Raw genomic sequence first — 18,840 nt, forward strand, 5'->3', positions numbered from 1 at the left:
GGAACTTTCACCCCATGAACACAATAATTAAACCAGAAGGACTCATTCTATTTGTGAAACTCACAACCTGACTTTTCACCCCGTTTACCAACATAACATTGCCCGATGTCCATCTTACAATATTGTCAAGGTCTTTTTGCAGTCTCTCACAATCTTGAAACTTATTTATTAAAAAGAGCCTTATCCCTGATTTCAGTTCATTATTCATATTGTTTACATAGATCAAGAAGTAAAGTACTCATAATACTGCCATGTAGGACCCATTACCATAATTGTTATGGGATCAAATAAAGCTTCACCTACTCTTGTGCTTTGAGGTCTATTTTCTAGAAATACACCAGATATGGCCAAATTATTAGGGTAAAAGGTATATTTCTATCTTTATGAAAATTATCAACCTTTATAGCCTAATCCTTGAACATGTCTGGTGGCAAAGTTACCCCTTGGGATATCCCTGTCCTCTCTAATATATTTTTTAAATAGTGGCTACAGTGAGAACCATTCAGATGGTTTTGTGTTATTTATATTAGTGCTCATGTTCTGTAGTTTATCACCTATATCTGCATATTGTTGCTGTATGGAAGTAAATAATGTGACCTATTGTTAAGACTGTGCATTCTGTAAATTACAAGCATAATTGATACTATTCACGAGTTCAGTTGATATATTAAAGAGTGGTTCAGGTGACCTGTCAAATTTTTGAGGTTATGGGGAGATGAAAGGACTCTTCTTCAATCGTATCACCCAGGACTGTGAGACAAGAGCTGTTAAATGCTGGAATGAAAGCAAGACGTCCTTGAAGAAAAGCAAAGATTACTCCTATTATGCCTGTAAAGAGGTTCCAGTGTGCCAAGACCCTCTAGAATTGGTCATCTCATGACTGGAAAAAGGCAAATCCATGACAATTATTCGATTTTAACCCAATCTAACTGATGTAAATATACAGTAAAAGTACGAAATTCTTCTTTGAAACTGTACAGTATATTGCATTTAATGCTAGGCTTATTTGATTGATTTATTTCAGATTTGTGTTAGCGACAAATTGGTATTTTCTCTCAAAGAAGGGACAAGTCAATATGTCACAAGGAGAAGCATTCCATCCAGATTTTGTGAAGCATCCAACTTAAGTGATGGTCTGAAGTATGTTTTTTAGGTACGCCAGTGGACGATTATATATTGCAGAAGGAACTATGGGACATGAATAGTATAGTATTAAGAACCTCTTAGCTACCTCAGGTGCAAGAGTGCTTTGGCCAAAGTGAATTTATTTTTATGCAAGATGGGGCTCCATTCCACAAAGCAAAAGAAGTAATGGAATGTTTAAGGGAAAACGATGTAAAAGTGCTTGATTGGCTTAGAAAGAGTCCAGACATGAATCCCATAGAAAATCTTTGGACAATAGCAAAGAAAAAAATGAAATACAAATATAAGGACAAAAATTGTCTTGATTGAGAAGCTCATTCAGATCTGGTTTCAAGAAGACGATTTAGAGTCAGCGTAAAGTAATGATTGAGGGTATGCCCAGTCAAATAAAGTCACTCATGAAAGCTAAGGGGATGCATACCAAATACTAAGTCATCAACTTAAAAATTGGTAACATCTTATGTGCTCAATTCCCAGTTTTTTATGCTTACTCTAATAATTTTGCCACATCTTTATAGACACCCATTTAGCCACTATTTTTTCTAGCCCACCTGCACTAATTTTAGCAGTAGTCTCCCAAGATCTACCGCATCAAAAGCCTTAGAAATGTCAATCGTAATACATTTGACCCCCTGAATCTAATATATCCGCTATAACTTGATGGAATCTACAAGATGAGCTTCAGTGGAATAATGTTTCCTAAACCTGAAATACCTTATATAAAACAAGTTGGTAATTTTGTAAATGTGTATAATAAAATCAGAAAAATGCATTCCAAGATCCTGCATGCAACACCAGTCAAGATGACTACTGTGTAATTATTGGCTATGTGTTTATCATATTTTATTTATACACTAATTCTTCATTCATCTGGTATAGCTGCTTCATACATACACTAATTAAGCACTACAGATTTCGTTCTACATCTCAACCAAATGACTTCCGTATATATCCAGAAATATTACCAATCCCAGCAGAATTTCTAGTTTTAAATTTTTGTATCTTAGTTTCAAAGTTGTTTTCATCGTGGGTACATCAGTGTAATTTCAAAGGATTGGGTGAAATTGTCATGTGTGTCAGGTACTGCAAAAGGATATAACCATACCATTGGTGACATATCTTATGCCTCATGAGTGACGGGTGCGATGCTCATTTTCTGGGGATCGGTGTCTTTTATACCTGATGCAGGACTGTGATGCCAATCAACGAATGAAGTATAAACATTCCCAGATTGTATAATTGCTACTCCATACCTTTCTCAGTCTATCGACATTCAACACCGTACGCAGCAACAAGACGTAGTACTATGCAGTATATTCTGGACTTCAGATGTAGTGGCATCCTTCAGCCACAGAGTGTGACTGTGACTTTCCTTCATCTCATGCATGCTGTCTTTATCATAATTCACACTTAAACAATTACCCCACTATCAGTCTGTAGGCAAGATCCTAGGTACCTGAATCAACTTGGATGGAGCCATTAGCCAGGTATTCACTCTTCTTTTTGTTCATTCTAAGGTTGTATTTTGAGAAGCAGGTACGGAATTCAAATATTCACCTTGATGCTGCAGTCCCATTCTGGGTCTATCAGCAAGTGCAACACCATCTGCATATAAGAGAGTCCTAGGAACACTCCTTTGCAGGTCCCATGTGGTGGTGTCCATGCTGAAGGCAAAGGGCAATGGGGATACAGTGGTACATTGGCGTACACACCAACTTTCACTGAGAAGCTCTCAGAGACGTTGACAGCGCAACATACACAACCTCTGGTGTGTGTGTGTGTGTGTGTGTGTGTGTGTGTGTGTGTGTGTGTGTGTGTGTGTGTGTGTGTAGCATCTTGATCCAAATTATAATCACTTCTGGTACACCATGGTCACGAGAGCAGACCAGGTCGCACAGTGTGGAACACGGACGAGAGTCGTTTCAATATCAAGGAAGGCAATGTATACTGCCAGCTGATGCTCTCAGTGCTTTTCAATTAGCATTCTGGCAGTGAAAATTCCATGAGTTGTTCCAGCACCCTTAATGAAGATGCACTGGTTAGCAATAATGCCAACAATTTCACCCAGTCAATAATGAAGGATACTCTCAAAGATCTCACGTGCACCTGGGGGCAAATTGAACGGTCATTTGCACATCTGCTGGATCGTCATTTTGCTTAAAAATAGGCACAAGGATGTTTGTAGCCCAATGACTGGGAACAGAGCCTCAGTCAACTCTGGCACCAAACACGCTTGTCAGAAAGTTGATAATGAGTTCTTTAAATTGCTACAACCTCTAGAAGTTTGCTGGAAGATCATCAGATCCTGGCATTTATTGGTCTCTCATACTCCTGATGGCACTCTCGAGTTCCTCTGATGTTATGCATGAGATAGGACTTACCATCCGGAATAGGGTGATCTGTGAACTCAATGCAGGAAATCTCTACAAATCTTGCTGCCAACGTTTGAGGATGTCCTGTTTGTCCTGTAATCACTGGACATGTTTGTCTCTGTTGCACACATAATGCTCAACACCTGTGTCAATTTTGGGCAGCTGGAAAATAGGTTTTCCTTCCCTTGAGTACAGTGGTTTACAGTGTATATCAGAACTATTCTGATAAAAGAATTAAGGATGCCTTCCGTGTTATGTTAAGAAGAATGGATCAATGACACTGGTGGTGAAAATTTCACTTCTAGAGAAAATAAGGTTAAATGCTTACTTCGGGCTGCATGATTCAAACTGACGAGCTGCTGCTGTGTTTCAGGGAATACAAGGGAAGGGAGGGGTGGTGGGGTGTATGATGCAGACAGAGACAATGCTTTGAGCGTATGACAAATTTTCTCGTACGACTTGGACAGAATTGTCTCTAACAGGCAATATCCAGAGTTCATTTATTAAACAGCTGTAACTGCACACAGAGTGGAGGAGCACACTGTATTCATAAAATATCTGTCAGTCAAGGAAAGCACCAGATTGTTTCTCCTCACGTCTGTTTGTTGCAGTAACGGTCTATATTATTTAACATGCTTAAGATGCAAAGCTGCCACGCCAGGATTGTGTATTCCTTCACTCCCAACATTGTAAATTCAATGAAATACTAAACAAAGGAAACAATACGCCCAATGGTTTTGCTACGAATTTTCCGTGGTGGACAGAGGTTAAAGAAGGTGCGGGCATGAATGAGTCTATCTACGGTAATTCAAATATTGGTTTAAAACATTTAAAACATAGTTATATTTCTTTCTTCTTTTTTCTCCCTTCAAAATATCAGATTTTAACACACCAGTCGCTCTGCGACAGAATTAGAGAGAATTTAGGTACAATCAACAAAAACCAGTAAGACCGTCAAGGAGACAGATCTCCCAATTCCTTTTACAATTGAACTAAGAACATATTTGCTCTGCACTCTAATCTAGGAGGCTACCCTCCAAGTTTCATCCTGTAACAACCTTTCAAGAAAAAAGCATCTTTGCTCTATTTACACAAGAAAAGTCCAGCCCTCTCAAAGGCGCAACCTACATAATACAACAGAAAGGAAGTTTGTTGTCTTAGACGCTCAAATATTTAACCTCTTAACAAAAAAACATGAACTTAAATTTTACAGGGGTATGGAATACCAATCTGCTGGGCCTCTGTGGAAAGAGAGGAAACCCAGGTTAAAGTTACTGGCTCAACATCAAAATGATATGCAGGTGATGTTTTGCACTCCCTGAAATTCGCAATAAAATACTAAAACATTATTTGGTCTACCTGCCCGATTTTACAGAGGCTAAGGTGACTAGATGGAGAAATTTAAGTTACCGGGCTACAGATAATAAACAGTTCCAAAACATAGTCACTTCCAAGACAAGTTGATAGGGAAGTCGAGAGGATATCTAACTCTCTATTCCAGAATTTCAGCTAAGTTGAGATTGAAATTCAAAGAAGTTTACATTAGAAGATAGGATATTACAGTTACATTCCCCAAAACAGGAAACCTTCCCCTCGGGTTAGCTTTCAGAGGCTATCGCCTAGTTAGTACATTACTGCCATTACCTTACTGCGCTGGACTAATCGCTGAAAGCCAAAATGCCCCCGCCTCCACTACTAGCACACAGTCAGTACCCTCGACAATCAAGAAGACAAGGTGGCTCGAAAAATTGCCAGCTTTTATACCCAAGAGGAAGGTTCGAGAGAGATCTGAACTAAAGCCCAACAATCGCATTCAATATAAATGCTGGAGTACAGTGTATGAATATTGATAACGTATAAAAACTAACGTGCCCAAATTTGCCAGTGATAACGGATGAAACAGTAAAAGGGTTCTCATTGTAACCGAAGGATAATACACAGATTAATATAGGAATTTTCATAGGTTACAATAACACTGTCAAAAACGGTGGGTTCTCTCTTTTTTTCTTTCTTTTTTTTTTTTTGCTAGGGGCTTTACGTCGCACCGACACAGGCGTTCTCTTTTACTACAGCGGTGTGATCAGATGTGTATCAGAGTCCGACATCTCACTTTAGCCATAAGTGCCAGTGCTCTAAAGTCCTCTTCTGCCTTGAATCATCCTTAGCAGGCTTATGAAGTATTTTAGCACAGGTCCTTAATGTCCCATAACCAAAATGAATAGAAATAAAAATTTGAGAATTTTAACATTTGCTTAATGCTAAATGCGAGTTTTGCCCTATTTTGAATTATGTAAAATTGAATATAAAATTGCATTGCTCTTATGGAATAATTTTCAGGACTGGAAATTTCTTCCATTAAATTAGAGTTTATGCTAAATCGAGGTCAAAGAATCGGGGTTGTACTGTAATATGAACTATACTATTGCTTCATTTACATTAGGTACTACCTATATATCTTGGCCTATAAGCTCATCAAGATTTCGTAGGTAGAGAAAAGTAAATTTCAATTATGCATATTCCAGATTGGGTAAGTTAATGAGAATTGCACCTGGACCCATGAGATATGCTCTTCAGAGGACATGTGATACCCAGATGTTCGCAATGAAGTTATTCATCATTGATAAAATGCTGGAAACCACTTTATGAGAAGTTTAAAACATTTCTAGGTATGTATGATTTACACAATTTAGTGACAACTGCATTTTCTGTCTTTATTGTTGACTGCCAATAATCACAATCAACAACAACACACAGTTATCTAGGCTTGGTTTTGCTGGCCAGAGTCTACAAATCAGCGGGCGAATCACTTCATGAATTATGGAATGAAGCAGATGGTCCCCGTCCTTCAGGCTGCAACATTTTTTCAATGCTTTCAAATGAAAACCCAGTTCTGAGGTTCAATAAAAGGAAGACAGACCAGCCAGTAGATGTAATGACAAATTAACAGCAATAAGGGATGTCCATGATATGTTCGCTTCATAACTACCTAAAGTGTTTGTTCCATAAGAAAATACTAGTGGATAAACAGCTGGTTTCCTTTAAGGGTAAATGCCCCTCTAAGCAGTATTTACCTACCAAACCAAAGGAAAATATGGAATAAAACTATGGCTCCTCTCGGATTTGGACATAGCTTATGTGTGCACTGCTACAGTTTACAACGGTACACCAGTAAACAGACAGAACTGAACCATGGAAGGAATGTGGTTTTGAGACTTGTCAAAGATACTGAGGGAACAGGGAGGAACGTCACTAGAGACAATTTCTTCACCGACAACACCCTGGCTAGCGATCTTCTGAAAAAGAACCACAATTCCAACAATGACTGTATTGTTCTTTCTAAAATAACTGATCATCACCTTTCCTGCTGATCCCATTTTCCACACACCTCAAATGGACCTATTCCCAGAAACTCAAGTTTTCATACAGCCTTTAATAATGTATCAGAAAGCTCATGAAAACTAACCAGTTCTCCATCCAAAACATTTAGATGAATCTCTGATGGATAGGTTAGTACAATTACTTATGAAAGATAAAAGGTGATCGTTGAAGAAACATATGCAAGTGCTGTCCAACAAGGGGTATTCCATGGATGGTACGCAGGGGGAAGGTTTGCATAATGTACAAGCAGTCAGGAAAATACAAGGACACTATTAGATGAACAAGAATTGGCAACTTCCGATGTATTGAAAGACAAGACACAAGAAGTTACAAACAGTACAACACAAAAAATATCAAAAGATATTTCACAACAAAACACAAAAGAAATATTACAAACATCAGTGAGAGTGACACTAATATTTACAATTAGACTCATTAAACAGAACAGACATTCCCTAACCAACTGTACAAAGAGAAATAAGAAACATTACATAACAAATTGTAGAAAAAAAAGAATAGGTGAATGAATTAAAGATCAGCATTTTCAATTACAAAATCTGGGCATACCATTAGAACTGAAATGACTAGAAATTATAAGCACAAACAAGTTCGAGATAAGACTATTACACAGTTCAGGAATGCAAACAAATTTTGAATTCCAGAAGTTTTCAAGAGTACTGACACAAAGAAAGTTCATTATCACAATAATTCCAAAGGCCTTCCAAATAAAGGAATTAGACATACAGCTGCTTCCTTAAGGATATATAATCAAATACAAACACTCGAGAATCAAGTGAAGTTCACAATACCTTATGGTCTAAGAATAAGTCCCATACCAGTGTGAAAATTTACACCAGCATAACACAAAGATGTTGCCCTCTCTCCAACAGCCAAAGAGTGCCTCAGGGTAGCAGGCAAAACAACTACTTAATTAGACCAGTTGAAGAAGGGAGGTACAGGAAAAGTCATGACACATAGCACTAAAAACGCCAAGAACATCCATGAAGAGTGTACAATCTAAAACCAATGATGTCATCCATGTTTGATGCAGGTAATTTGCTGACTGTAGATCCGTAACTGTGGCAGTGTGTGCACGTCAAATGCCAGGAAGAAAGCAGTAGTAAGTGGTGAATGCAGTGAAGGTGAGTGGACAATATTAAAAAATATTTACCAACAAAAAAGGAAAATAAAAACTAGGTACTCCTCATCAATCTCTATTTGCACGCAACCACGAAAACAAAATTCAACTATTTTGGATAATACGAGAGGAAAACACCAACAGAAAAAGAGTGTGAAGCAGACTTCTAGCAACACATGATGACAGACACATCAGGCAGATACACTGTAGAACTCCCAGTGAAGAAATACTTTAAAACTTGGTAGATCTAAACAAATGGCAATTGAGCTTGTCCTGTCCTTGGAAAAAAAAGGACTGAAAGGAAATAAGAAGTTTTATCAGGAATATATTTAATTCATGTGAGAATTCGAATCACTTGACCACATGAAACAAATGAATGTGAAAACTTTGCAGGAAGAAAATCACTATTAAATTCCACATTACCCTGTCAAAAATCAGTCACATTCAACAACAAAAACACTTGTTAATTTCAACGCTTCGGTCAACACTGCAATGGCATAAGTCTCAACAACATCCACCATGTAGGACCATCCATTCAAGAACATCTCTTCTGTTTAATAATTTGATTGCAGGCTCAAAAAATAGCAGTAACAGCAGGCAGAGGAAGATGTATCTTCAGGTGAAAATCAAAAATAACATTTACAATAATTCATGATGTATACTCTGCCAAGATAGGACACAATAGCCAATTAAAACATATGGACTCACAACCGTAACCTACAGAAGAGCATTCATTGCTACAACATGCACGAATAAATTTCAGCGAAGGTACAAGCTCCCCTCATGCAGAAACATCATAAGTCAAGACTTCCATGTTGATTACTGTATTTCTGGCATGGGTGAATTACAGGAAACAATCAAAATGTGTGATGAACTACTAAACCTTCTCACGAGTAGAGGCTTCAATTTACGGATGCGGAACTCTACCTGTCCAGTGTATTTGAACTGAACTGAACGCTTCAGTCAAGATTGACAATCGGATAAGTCTCAACTACATTCACCATGTAGCGCCATCTATTCGAGAACATCTCTATTCTACAGTCACCTGACTGCGGGCTGAACAAATAGCATTTACGTGTGTATATCAAGTAATTTAGCAATGAAATTTGACTGACAAAAAAGGTTGCTCTGTGTAAAATGCAAGGTAGCACAGCTAAAAATCTCTCCCTTCAATGTCTGAGATCTGCAGAAACTTTCTCTAGACAAGACTACTCAAGAAAACATTAAAGGCTCTGAGTTTGACTTGCTAAAGACACAAATGAGTAGCGCCATAAGGAGAACTTAGTGTCCAGATGACTACAAATGGAAATAATCATCAACAGTACAGTTTGTTGGCATACTCCTAGATGGTTGAATCAAGATCCTTGATGTTCAAATTAATCTCCAAATCAAAACATGTCACTAATACTTCTCACAGCCATGCATGATGATCTATTCATAACAAAAGTTTCAAGATTAAAGAAGGTACAGAGAGTGGCTACATACTGTTTGTGATTTATCTCAGATTGTTTTAAACAAAGCATGGAGTGAAGTTCAAGTCCAGTGTATATTGGAGTTGAACCCTGCTCTCAAACGTTGCATTAATATTGTGTAGGAAACTATCAACTAATATTAAGCTTATAAACCCAATCATCGATTAACAAGGCAATCTTCTTGTCAACAGATCCCATTTCCTTATAGGCGAGCCAATTACTAGACTCCTTGATCATGATTATACTTCCTCTCCCATTATCCAGATGGCTATATACACTGACTGACAGAGCAAATGCAACACCAAGAAGGATTGGTCAGAACTTTATGCCAATTGCAGGGTAGACTGACGTCACTGAGGTATGCTCATGATGTGAAAGGCGCCGCTGTGCTGCGCAGGTAGCGAACGATAAATGGGACACGGCGTTGGCGAATGGCCCACTTCGTACCATGATTTCTCAGCCGACAGTCATTGTAGAACGTGTTGTCATGTGCCACAGGACACGTGTATAGCTAAGAATGCCAGGCCGCCATCAACGGAGGCATTTCCAGCAGACAGACGACTTTACGAGGGGTATGGTGATCGGGCTGAGAAGGGCAGGTTGGTCGCTTCGTCAAATCGCAGCCGATACCCATAGGGATGTGTCCACGGTGCAGCGCCTGTGGCGAAGATGGTTGGCGCAGGGACATGTGGTACGTGCGAGGGGTCCAGGCGCAGCCAGAGTGACGTCAGCACGCGAGGATCGGCGCATCCGCCACCAAGTGGTGGCAGCCCCGCACGCCACGTCAACCGCCATTCTTCAGCATGTGCAAGACACCCTGGCTGTTCCAATATCGACCAGAACAATTTCCCGTCGATTGGTTGAAGGAGGCCTGCACTCCCGGCGTCCGCTCAGAAGACTACCATTGACTCCACAGCATAGACGTGCACGCCTGGCATGGTGCCGGGCTAGAGCGACTTGCATGAGGGAATGGCGGAACCTTGTGTTCTCCGATGAGTCACGCTTCTGTTCTGTCAGTGATAGTCACCGCAGACGAGTGTGGCGTCGACGTGGAGAAAGGTCAAATCCGGCAGTAACTGTGGAGCGCCCTACCGCTAGACAACGCGGCATCATGGTTTGGGGCGCTATTGCGTATGATTCCATGTCACCTCTAGTGCGTATTCAAGGCACGTTAAATGCCCACCGCTACGTGCAGCATGTGCTGCGGCCAGTGGCACTCCCGTACCTTCAGGGGCTGCCCAATGCTCTGTTTCAGCAGGATAATGCCCGCCCACACACTGCTCGCATCTCACAACAGGCTCTACGAGGTGTACAGATGCTTCCGTGGCCAGCGTACTCTCCGGATCTCTCACCAATAGAACACGTGTGGGATCTCATTGGACGCCGTTTGCAAACTCTGCCCCAGCCTCGTACGGACGACCAACTGTGGCAAATGGTTGACAGAGAATGGAGAACCATCCCTCAGGACACCATCCGCACTCTTATTGACTCTGTACCTCAACGTGTTTCTGCGTGCATCGCCGCTCGCGGTGGTCCTACATCCTACTGAGTCGATGCCGTGCGCATTGTGTAACCTGCATATCGGTTTGAAATAAACATCAATTATTCGTCCGTGCCGTCTCTGTTTTTTCCCCAACTTTCATCCCTTTCGAACCACTCCTCCTTGGTGTTGCATTGTCACTGTCAGTCAGTGTATTTATCAGCTAACCCAGAATATTAGATAATTCTGTATCCATATCAACATCTCACCAATCTAATTATCAAGGCAGAACACATTAGACACTTCATCCTGGCACCCAACTCTTAATCACATCTCTGAGAGGTAAATTTTGGATCCCATCAATAAGGGGACAGTAAAGAAGCCACACTCATGCACATCTCAAGAGTTGTAAGTTGAATGCAGATACTTCTGAACAATTAAAGCAAAATACACAAAGGGTGCATGTATCCCTGACGTTCCCATTCCTTAACACTAGAATAGACTATGCTGGCCCAATTCCCATAAAAATTGGCGTGAGATCAAACAAGACCGGACTGCCTAGCTACGAAGTCTCTACAAAGACATTATACCTGATATACAACTACATTTCTTGCCTCTGTTTGTTGACTTAGTTCTCACAGAGGTCATCTCCTGAATATTTACAGTGATATTGGCACGAGCTTCTTTGAAGCAGCTAAAGAAATCAAGGCCTTTCTGCAAAACAACCCTGAGAAAGACAACTCTTCCGTGCAACTTCAGGCATGCGACTGACATGGCATTCGATCCCTCCTGCAGCTCCACACTTTAGTGGAATCTGAGAAGCAGCTGTCAACAGTCTGATATATCACCTCAGAGGAGTGATGAATTCTTATTGCTTCACCAACAAAGAACGGACCACTCTTACAACACATACTCACGTCTCCTCACTAAAGTTAAAAGATGACCATTTTGACACTTCTTACCTAACTACATCCCATTTCCTTATAGGCGAGCCAATTACTAGACTCCTTGATCATGATTATACTTACTCTCCCATTGTCCAGATGGCTATATTTTTATCAGCTAACCCAGAATTGTCAATTGAATGTCTCAATAAATGAGCAAATAAATACCCCATGACAACACAGTCACATTGAAAGGAAAAGAAACACATAGTATACAGTGGACAATGGCAGTGATCAAATATGTATCCTGGTGGTTCACAACTAAGTCTCTTTTATTTCCCCACCTTGTTCATACACTAAATTGCTTAAGGCAATTTATTGGTTAAAAGTGGTACATGTTTCGTATATTATAAACATCTTCAGCCACATAACACTGTTTAGATGAAAAATTCATGTAATGACAAAGTATCAATGCTTTAGAGGAAGTGTCCTTAAAATTTACAAACGATTGACAATATTAATATTAATCTTATGTTAATTTTAAGGACACTTCCTCTAACATACATACATACTTTATCATTATAGACTGTTACACCTTTCAGCATTCAGTCTGCAAGCCTCTGTGAATTTACTAAACATCGCCACAATCCTCGGTGTGCAACTAGTATTGTGGCCTCATTTAGTTCTTATCTTTAAATCATTAGAAACCAAGTCTAACCATCGTCGTCTTGGTCTACCTCTACTTCCCTTACCCTCCATAGCAGAGTCCATTAAACAGTGTTATGTGGCTGAAGATGTTTATAATATATGAAACATGTACCACTTTTAACCAATAAGTTGCCATAAGCAATTTAGTGTATCGATAAGGTGGAAAAATATAAAAAGACTCAGTTGTGAATCTGTGTAAGTGCGATACGGACAATAAAGCTGATTTTAAGTATCCTGGTGGTGAAGGATTAATTCACGTGAATAATGGTGAACATACAAGGCCTATTCACAAACATTGTCCCTTACCACATATGAAACAGACAGGCAAGGGCTTATTTATTCATTGCAAGCTTAAGTAATAATATGAGTTACAATAGACTAGTATCATCACAGACAATATTATGAAGAACAAGAATGGTCTTTATTTGCCACAAGATGTAAGTGAACGCTCACAGTAAGGAAGCATATCACCTGCAACTTGTATCTACCAATAATTGTATTATCCAAGTAATTAATATAATCAACAATATTACAAAGGTGTTTCATTAGGTAGCAATTAGTAAAATACCCAAGAACAGTAACAAAAGAATGAATCTTATAGCAACTCCGTATTTGAAAATATTTACTAAGTCAAAAATATTAGTAGCAATGATACCAGCTCCCAAATCATAAACAGTAGAGGTCCTTCGATCTATCCAAACTGCTGCGTGATACATAATGCAAGATTTTAGAAGAATTTGAAGGAAAAGTGAAAATTGGGTAGGTAAATTGTTAATCTCGTAAAAGGGTGTACTTTCCATATGACTATCAATTGTATGCATCGAAATGAAGGGTCAACCACTGACATCTGTTCAGCCATTTTCTAACTATTTTCAATACCTGACAATGGCTTATCTAATTATGTACATTACCTCAAATGAGTTTCCCTGCGTTGGCCCTGGCTCTGTTAACTCTGATTTGGCTTCTTTTTTCGGAAGTATCATTTCTGATTCATGTTCAATATTTTCCTGTGGAAAATAAGATATATAAGGTATGCACATAACACACATCTACAAATATTGTCACCAAAAATGAGCATGATAATTCATGACTTCCACAAATTACAGTTACTTTCAAAATTTCGCTAGCCACTTAAGTGCGGCTAGTATTCAGTATTCAGGAGATAGTGGGTTTGAACCCCACTGTCGGCAGCCCTGAAGATGGTTTTCCGTGGTTGCCCATTTTTACACCAGGCAAATGCTGGGGCTGTACCTCAATTAAGGCCATGGCTGCTTCTTTCCCATTCCTAGGACTTTTCTGTCCCATCGTCGCCATAAGACCTACCTGTGTTGGTGTGACATAAAGCACAATAGAAAAAAAAATCACTAGTGTTTGAGGCAGATTCCTACCAGCAGAGGATTTTCAAAACATAAGGCTGCACTGAGAATGGCGTTATTATACTTACTCGTACATCCTAATGTCTGAGAAAGGATGAGACGGAGAACCAAATGTACGGTGGGAAGCATTTTCTAGGCATATCAGAAGATATCCTACCAGAGATGGAATTGGAACCACCTCACAAAGAATTTTGGAAGGAAGGAAGCTGCCACAGACATTAACAAGAAATCATATTAACTGCCTTTATGTCCAATTATATCAATCAAATCACAGAGATTGTTTGAACCACTTCCAAGTGTTAAAACTGTTCTAAAATTTTTGCCATACAGTGAGAAATATTAACACTATGTTCTTAACACGGATTTCCTTTACAAAAAGATTAAAATCTTTTGAAACATTTTAATCAACTTTACTACTTCGGTTTTGCCAAGCTCACAGGGGCTACATATTGCAGTGAGACAGTTCTGTTTCAAAGAACATATCTCAATGCTTCCAAATGTAAAAATAAAAAACGAACATGAAATAAACAGGCTTATCACAGGGAAAGACGTTACGTAGATCAAACATAAAACAACTACAAATGAAATGTTTTACTACTACAAGGATGTTATGCAGTGTTCTATAGAGAAATGTGGGGATGAGAACACCATCAGCATTGAAGTGTACATCTGCAGTTTCAAAAGCTCTTTCATGATCAACAAAGGTAATCCAATAAATAAGTTTCCCTATTTTTTTTCTCTGCAAACAACATGCCTTAAAATTAAGTTAGTACTGTAGGGACTTTCACTGGGGTATGGTGGCTGGCTTGAACTTCAAGAGCATGTGATTGCTCCACGATCGCTAGTATGGCACCTGCTGCCACGGAGCTACAACATGAAAGTATTAACATTTCCATGATGAAAAATGAAATGGCTATCAATATTCACCACCATTTGGTGTAAGTTTATGCTGAAAGATGCATGCTGACATTAATGGTTCCTAGCAGGATGGCAAAATGTGCATGAAGCCAAGCGCAGCGGCAGGCCCATTACTGCTACAGGCAATACAGCCACTGTTGCAGTTTGGAATGTGGTGGACGAAGATAAACATGTCAGTACACATAATTAATATACTGCCTCCAGGTACAGAATATGGGCACTCCTCTACTGCAATGATCCTGTCCGATGTTTTGCAGTATCAAAAATCCTGTGCAAGGTGGGTCTCACATTTGCTTACTGATGCTCACAAGCAACAACATATCAAGGTACCCTGAACTTTCCTGCAAATGCTTCGAGGGAAATCAAAGTTCTCCCACACTGTTACTGGATATGAAAACCGGGTGCAAAATTCAACTCCTGAAACAAAACGACAAAGCATGCTATGGAACAAACCTGGCGAACATGCAAAACAAAAAGGCCAAGACCTCAGCATCTTTTTTATACAACTGGCTTTACATCGCACCGACAAAGATAGACCTTATGATGATAGGATAGGTCTAGGAGTGGGAAGAAAGCAGCCATGGCCTTAATTAAGGTACAGGCCCAGCATTTGTCTGGTGTGAAAATGGAAAAATCAGAAAACCATCTGCAGGGCTGCTGAAAGTGGGGTTCGAACTCACTATCTCCTGGATCCAAGCTCACAGCCACACGGCCCTAACTGCACGGCAAACTCGCCCCGTTAGACCTCAGCCTCTGCAGGCAAAGTTTTGGGTACTGTCTTTTGGGACTGTAAGGGTGTTGTTCTGGTTGACTGACTGCCCTGATGCACTGTGGTCACAGCTGAGGGGTCCTGCATGGTCCGCACAGAGCTCAGAGTTGCAATCCAAGAAAAACGTCTTGCTCTTCTGTCTCAGAAAGTGTTGCCCTTTCATGGCAATGCATGCCCCATTCAGCTCAAAGGACACAGGATTTTCTGCAGGACATGAAATGGGGCCTATTTCCTCATCCACATTATTCTGCGGAACTTGCCCCGAGTGATTTCCATCTCTATCCACAACTCAAGTTGCACCTTGGAGATAAGCGGTTTGCAACTGATGAAGAGGGGGAAGCGGAGGTGAACTGCCAGCTACAGAGACAGGACCGACCCAGTATGATGAAGGTATCAAGAAACTACTCCCAGGATATTAAAAGTGTATGGACTGAAATGGTGACTGTGTGGGGAAGTAGTGTACGAGTTATGGAATGAAAAGAAATGATTTTACAGGTGTATATAACCTGCTTGTATTTTTTGTAAAATAGAGAAACTTGTTTATCGGATGGCCCTCGTACTACGAGACCTTTAAATTACTCATTTGGATTCATAAAACCTCGTCAACACTACAGGGGTGCAGAAGGGACTGTGATCAAAACCTATAATTCTAATATAAGCTAATTTACTAACAAAAGTGAATTAAAGTATAAAATTTTACAATAAACTGACTTGTGCCATTCAACATAGAAGAAAGTGAATAGTAGCCGAACTAAGGAAAGGAAAAAAAAAAAGATGCACAAAATGGAGAGTTTCTTAAGAATGAGGCCATATTTTCCACTGTAGACTTAGTTGAATGTAACATAAAAACTTTTCAGTCTGTCAAACACAACAATTTTAACATAAAATACACACTATTATACAAAGAATGTCATGTTTTGTTCTATAGGAACAACCTCAGAGTCTACAAAATCACATAAAACATATATATATATATATATATATACACAGTATTGTTTATGTTGCATAAACTTGTCAGTGATAGAGAGTTTAGTGGTAATATGAATCTGACATACCTGCCAACTTTTCAAAACCATAAATCAGGAGATTTTGATGCAAAAGTCAGGAAAAATCAGGAAAAACAATTTGTCAAAACTGCTGTTCTACATGCCTTGTGCAACACAGGAGTACTATGGTATATATTATACCACTCATTATCTCAAAACCCGAATGTGAACGGGCGAGTTGGCCATGCGGTTAAGGGCGTGCAGCTGTGAGCTTGCATCCAGGAAATAATGGGTTTGAATCCCACTGTCGGCAGCCCTGAAGATGGTTTTTCGTGGTTTCCCATTTTCACACCAGGCAAATGCTGGGGCTGTAACATAATTAAGGCCATGGCCGCTTCCTTCTAACTCCTAGGCTTTTCCTATCCCATCCTCGCCGTAAGACCTATCTGTAGGATGCTAAAAAAAATGTATTGAATAGGTGATAAAACAAACCTTTTAGCATCCTACATTCAGTATCTTCAATACGGAAAACAATGATTTTTATCACTTGCGAAGGCCTATCTGTGTCGGTGTGATGTTAAGCCACTAGCAAAAACCAACCAATATTGCTATACAAGGCTACAAAGCCAAAAATTACACATCTCTATTGCCTCACAGGAAGTACGTGAGTGAGATGATCAGTCTGTGAGATAGGTCTTCCGAAAATAGTATGAACTCATGTTTCACACATCAGTCATGCACTCAGATGCCATTAGTTACGGAATGCATCACATGCCCGCACAATTTTTTGAAGCACAATGCTTTTTTTATTAAGTAATAAGTTAAAATTCGCCAGAATTGTCTCTAAATGGTTCCTAATATTTCTAGAAAAGTCACTAGACACTATGTTTGAAATTCTGTCACTAAATTACTAAAAAAAGACTTCAAATCTAGCGACTAGTCTCTAGAATCGACTAGACTGATGTCAATGAACATGAACATAGCACGCCAAAACGAGAGATCAACAATCGATATACGCGTCGCAATATACAGGTTTCAATAAACAACTCACATTCATGTGCATTTCTCGTATTAATAAACGTTGATATTTCATTTGAAAGCAGCCGCAGGCGTACAAAGCTGAGATGGCGGGATTTGAAAAAAAATTTTGAAGTTCACAAAAAGTAAGCTAAAATCAGAAGAAATAATGGAACAATTGGGAGGTGGGAAAAACTGTCGAAAATCGGAAGTCTCCCGCCTAAATCGGGAAAGTTGGCATGTATGGAATCAGTATTCACAAATAAGAAATTTACAAGTATTACTATAACGAAAAACTTCTGAACTCATCTAGACTGCCGATGCTAATCTGTTCTCACCAAATACTATTCAAGGACTGTGGTCATGGAGAGGCAAATGGAAAGTTTTAGGTTTAGCACACTGCTAATGGAGAGGGGAAAGGAAGCATGGGAGGGGCATGCCGAGCATTGTTGTCCCCTCCTACTGGATGTTAAAATTTGGTATACTGTACCATGGAGAGGAGAGGGGGAAATAAGGTGAAGCGAGTGAAGTGCTGTGGAACATTCTTTCAACACTAGAGAGGGGAGAGAAGGTTATTGATGATGATGCTTGTTGTTTAAAGGGGCCTAACATCGAAGGTCATCGGCCCCGAGAAGGTTATTAACCTACTTCATGTTATAATGTACTTTTATGTAATATGGATGAATGCAAGTTAATAATTTTATGTAAATAAAGTATGGAATTGAGATAGAGAATATCAATTGGATATTATTTTGATAAATGCCAATTTAATGGGTATATGTTGTCCAGATATCATGTAAACAGAGCAATGAGCAGGGAATTTTTTAAGTGTGAATGGTCATTTAAGTTGGATACGTTACCATTTTCCACTATGCAGATCTTAATTGCTTCCTTTATATTTAAGGATTTACTTTTAGTTTTGATGTGTACAAATTTTTATCTGTGTTGATGTCTGTGAAATAGTGTGAACTGTCTTATATGTGCTCCACGAAGGATGAATTCCAATGATATCTGATTGCAGTTTTTGCAGTGTTTGTATCTTGTGTGGAAATTATGTTTCAATTGATCTATAGAATAATAATCATAATAATGTTATTTGTTTTATGTCCCGCTAACTACTTTTTAAGGTCTTCAGAGACGCCAAGGTGCCGGAATTTAGTCCTGCAGGAGTTCTTTTATGTGCCAGTAAATCTACCGAC

General features: G+C 39.4%; 1 protein-coding gene across 1 annotated transcript in view; it reads right to left on the reverse strand.

The window, feature by feature from the left end:
- LOC137503076 (uncharacterized) overlaps positions 1–18,840 on the reverse strand; it is a 238,538-nt gene that overhangs the window by 146,390 nt on the left and 73,308 nt on the right. Inside the window, exon 3 of the mRNA XM_068230516.1 lies at positions 13,487–13,582. The gene's annotated coding sequence lies outside the window, so the exon portion shown is untranslated. The remainder of the gene's footprint in view (positions 1–13,486; positions 13,583–18,840) is intronic.

The sequence above is a fragment of the Anabrus simplex genome, chromosome X (assembly GCF_040414725.1).
Source record: "Anabrus simplex isolate iqAnaSimp1 chromosome X, ASM4041472v1, whole genome shotgun sequence".
NCBI classification, from domain to species: Eukaryota; Metazoa; Arthropoda; class Insecta; order Orthoptera; family Tettigoniidae; genus Anabrus; species Anabrus simplex.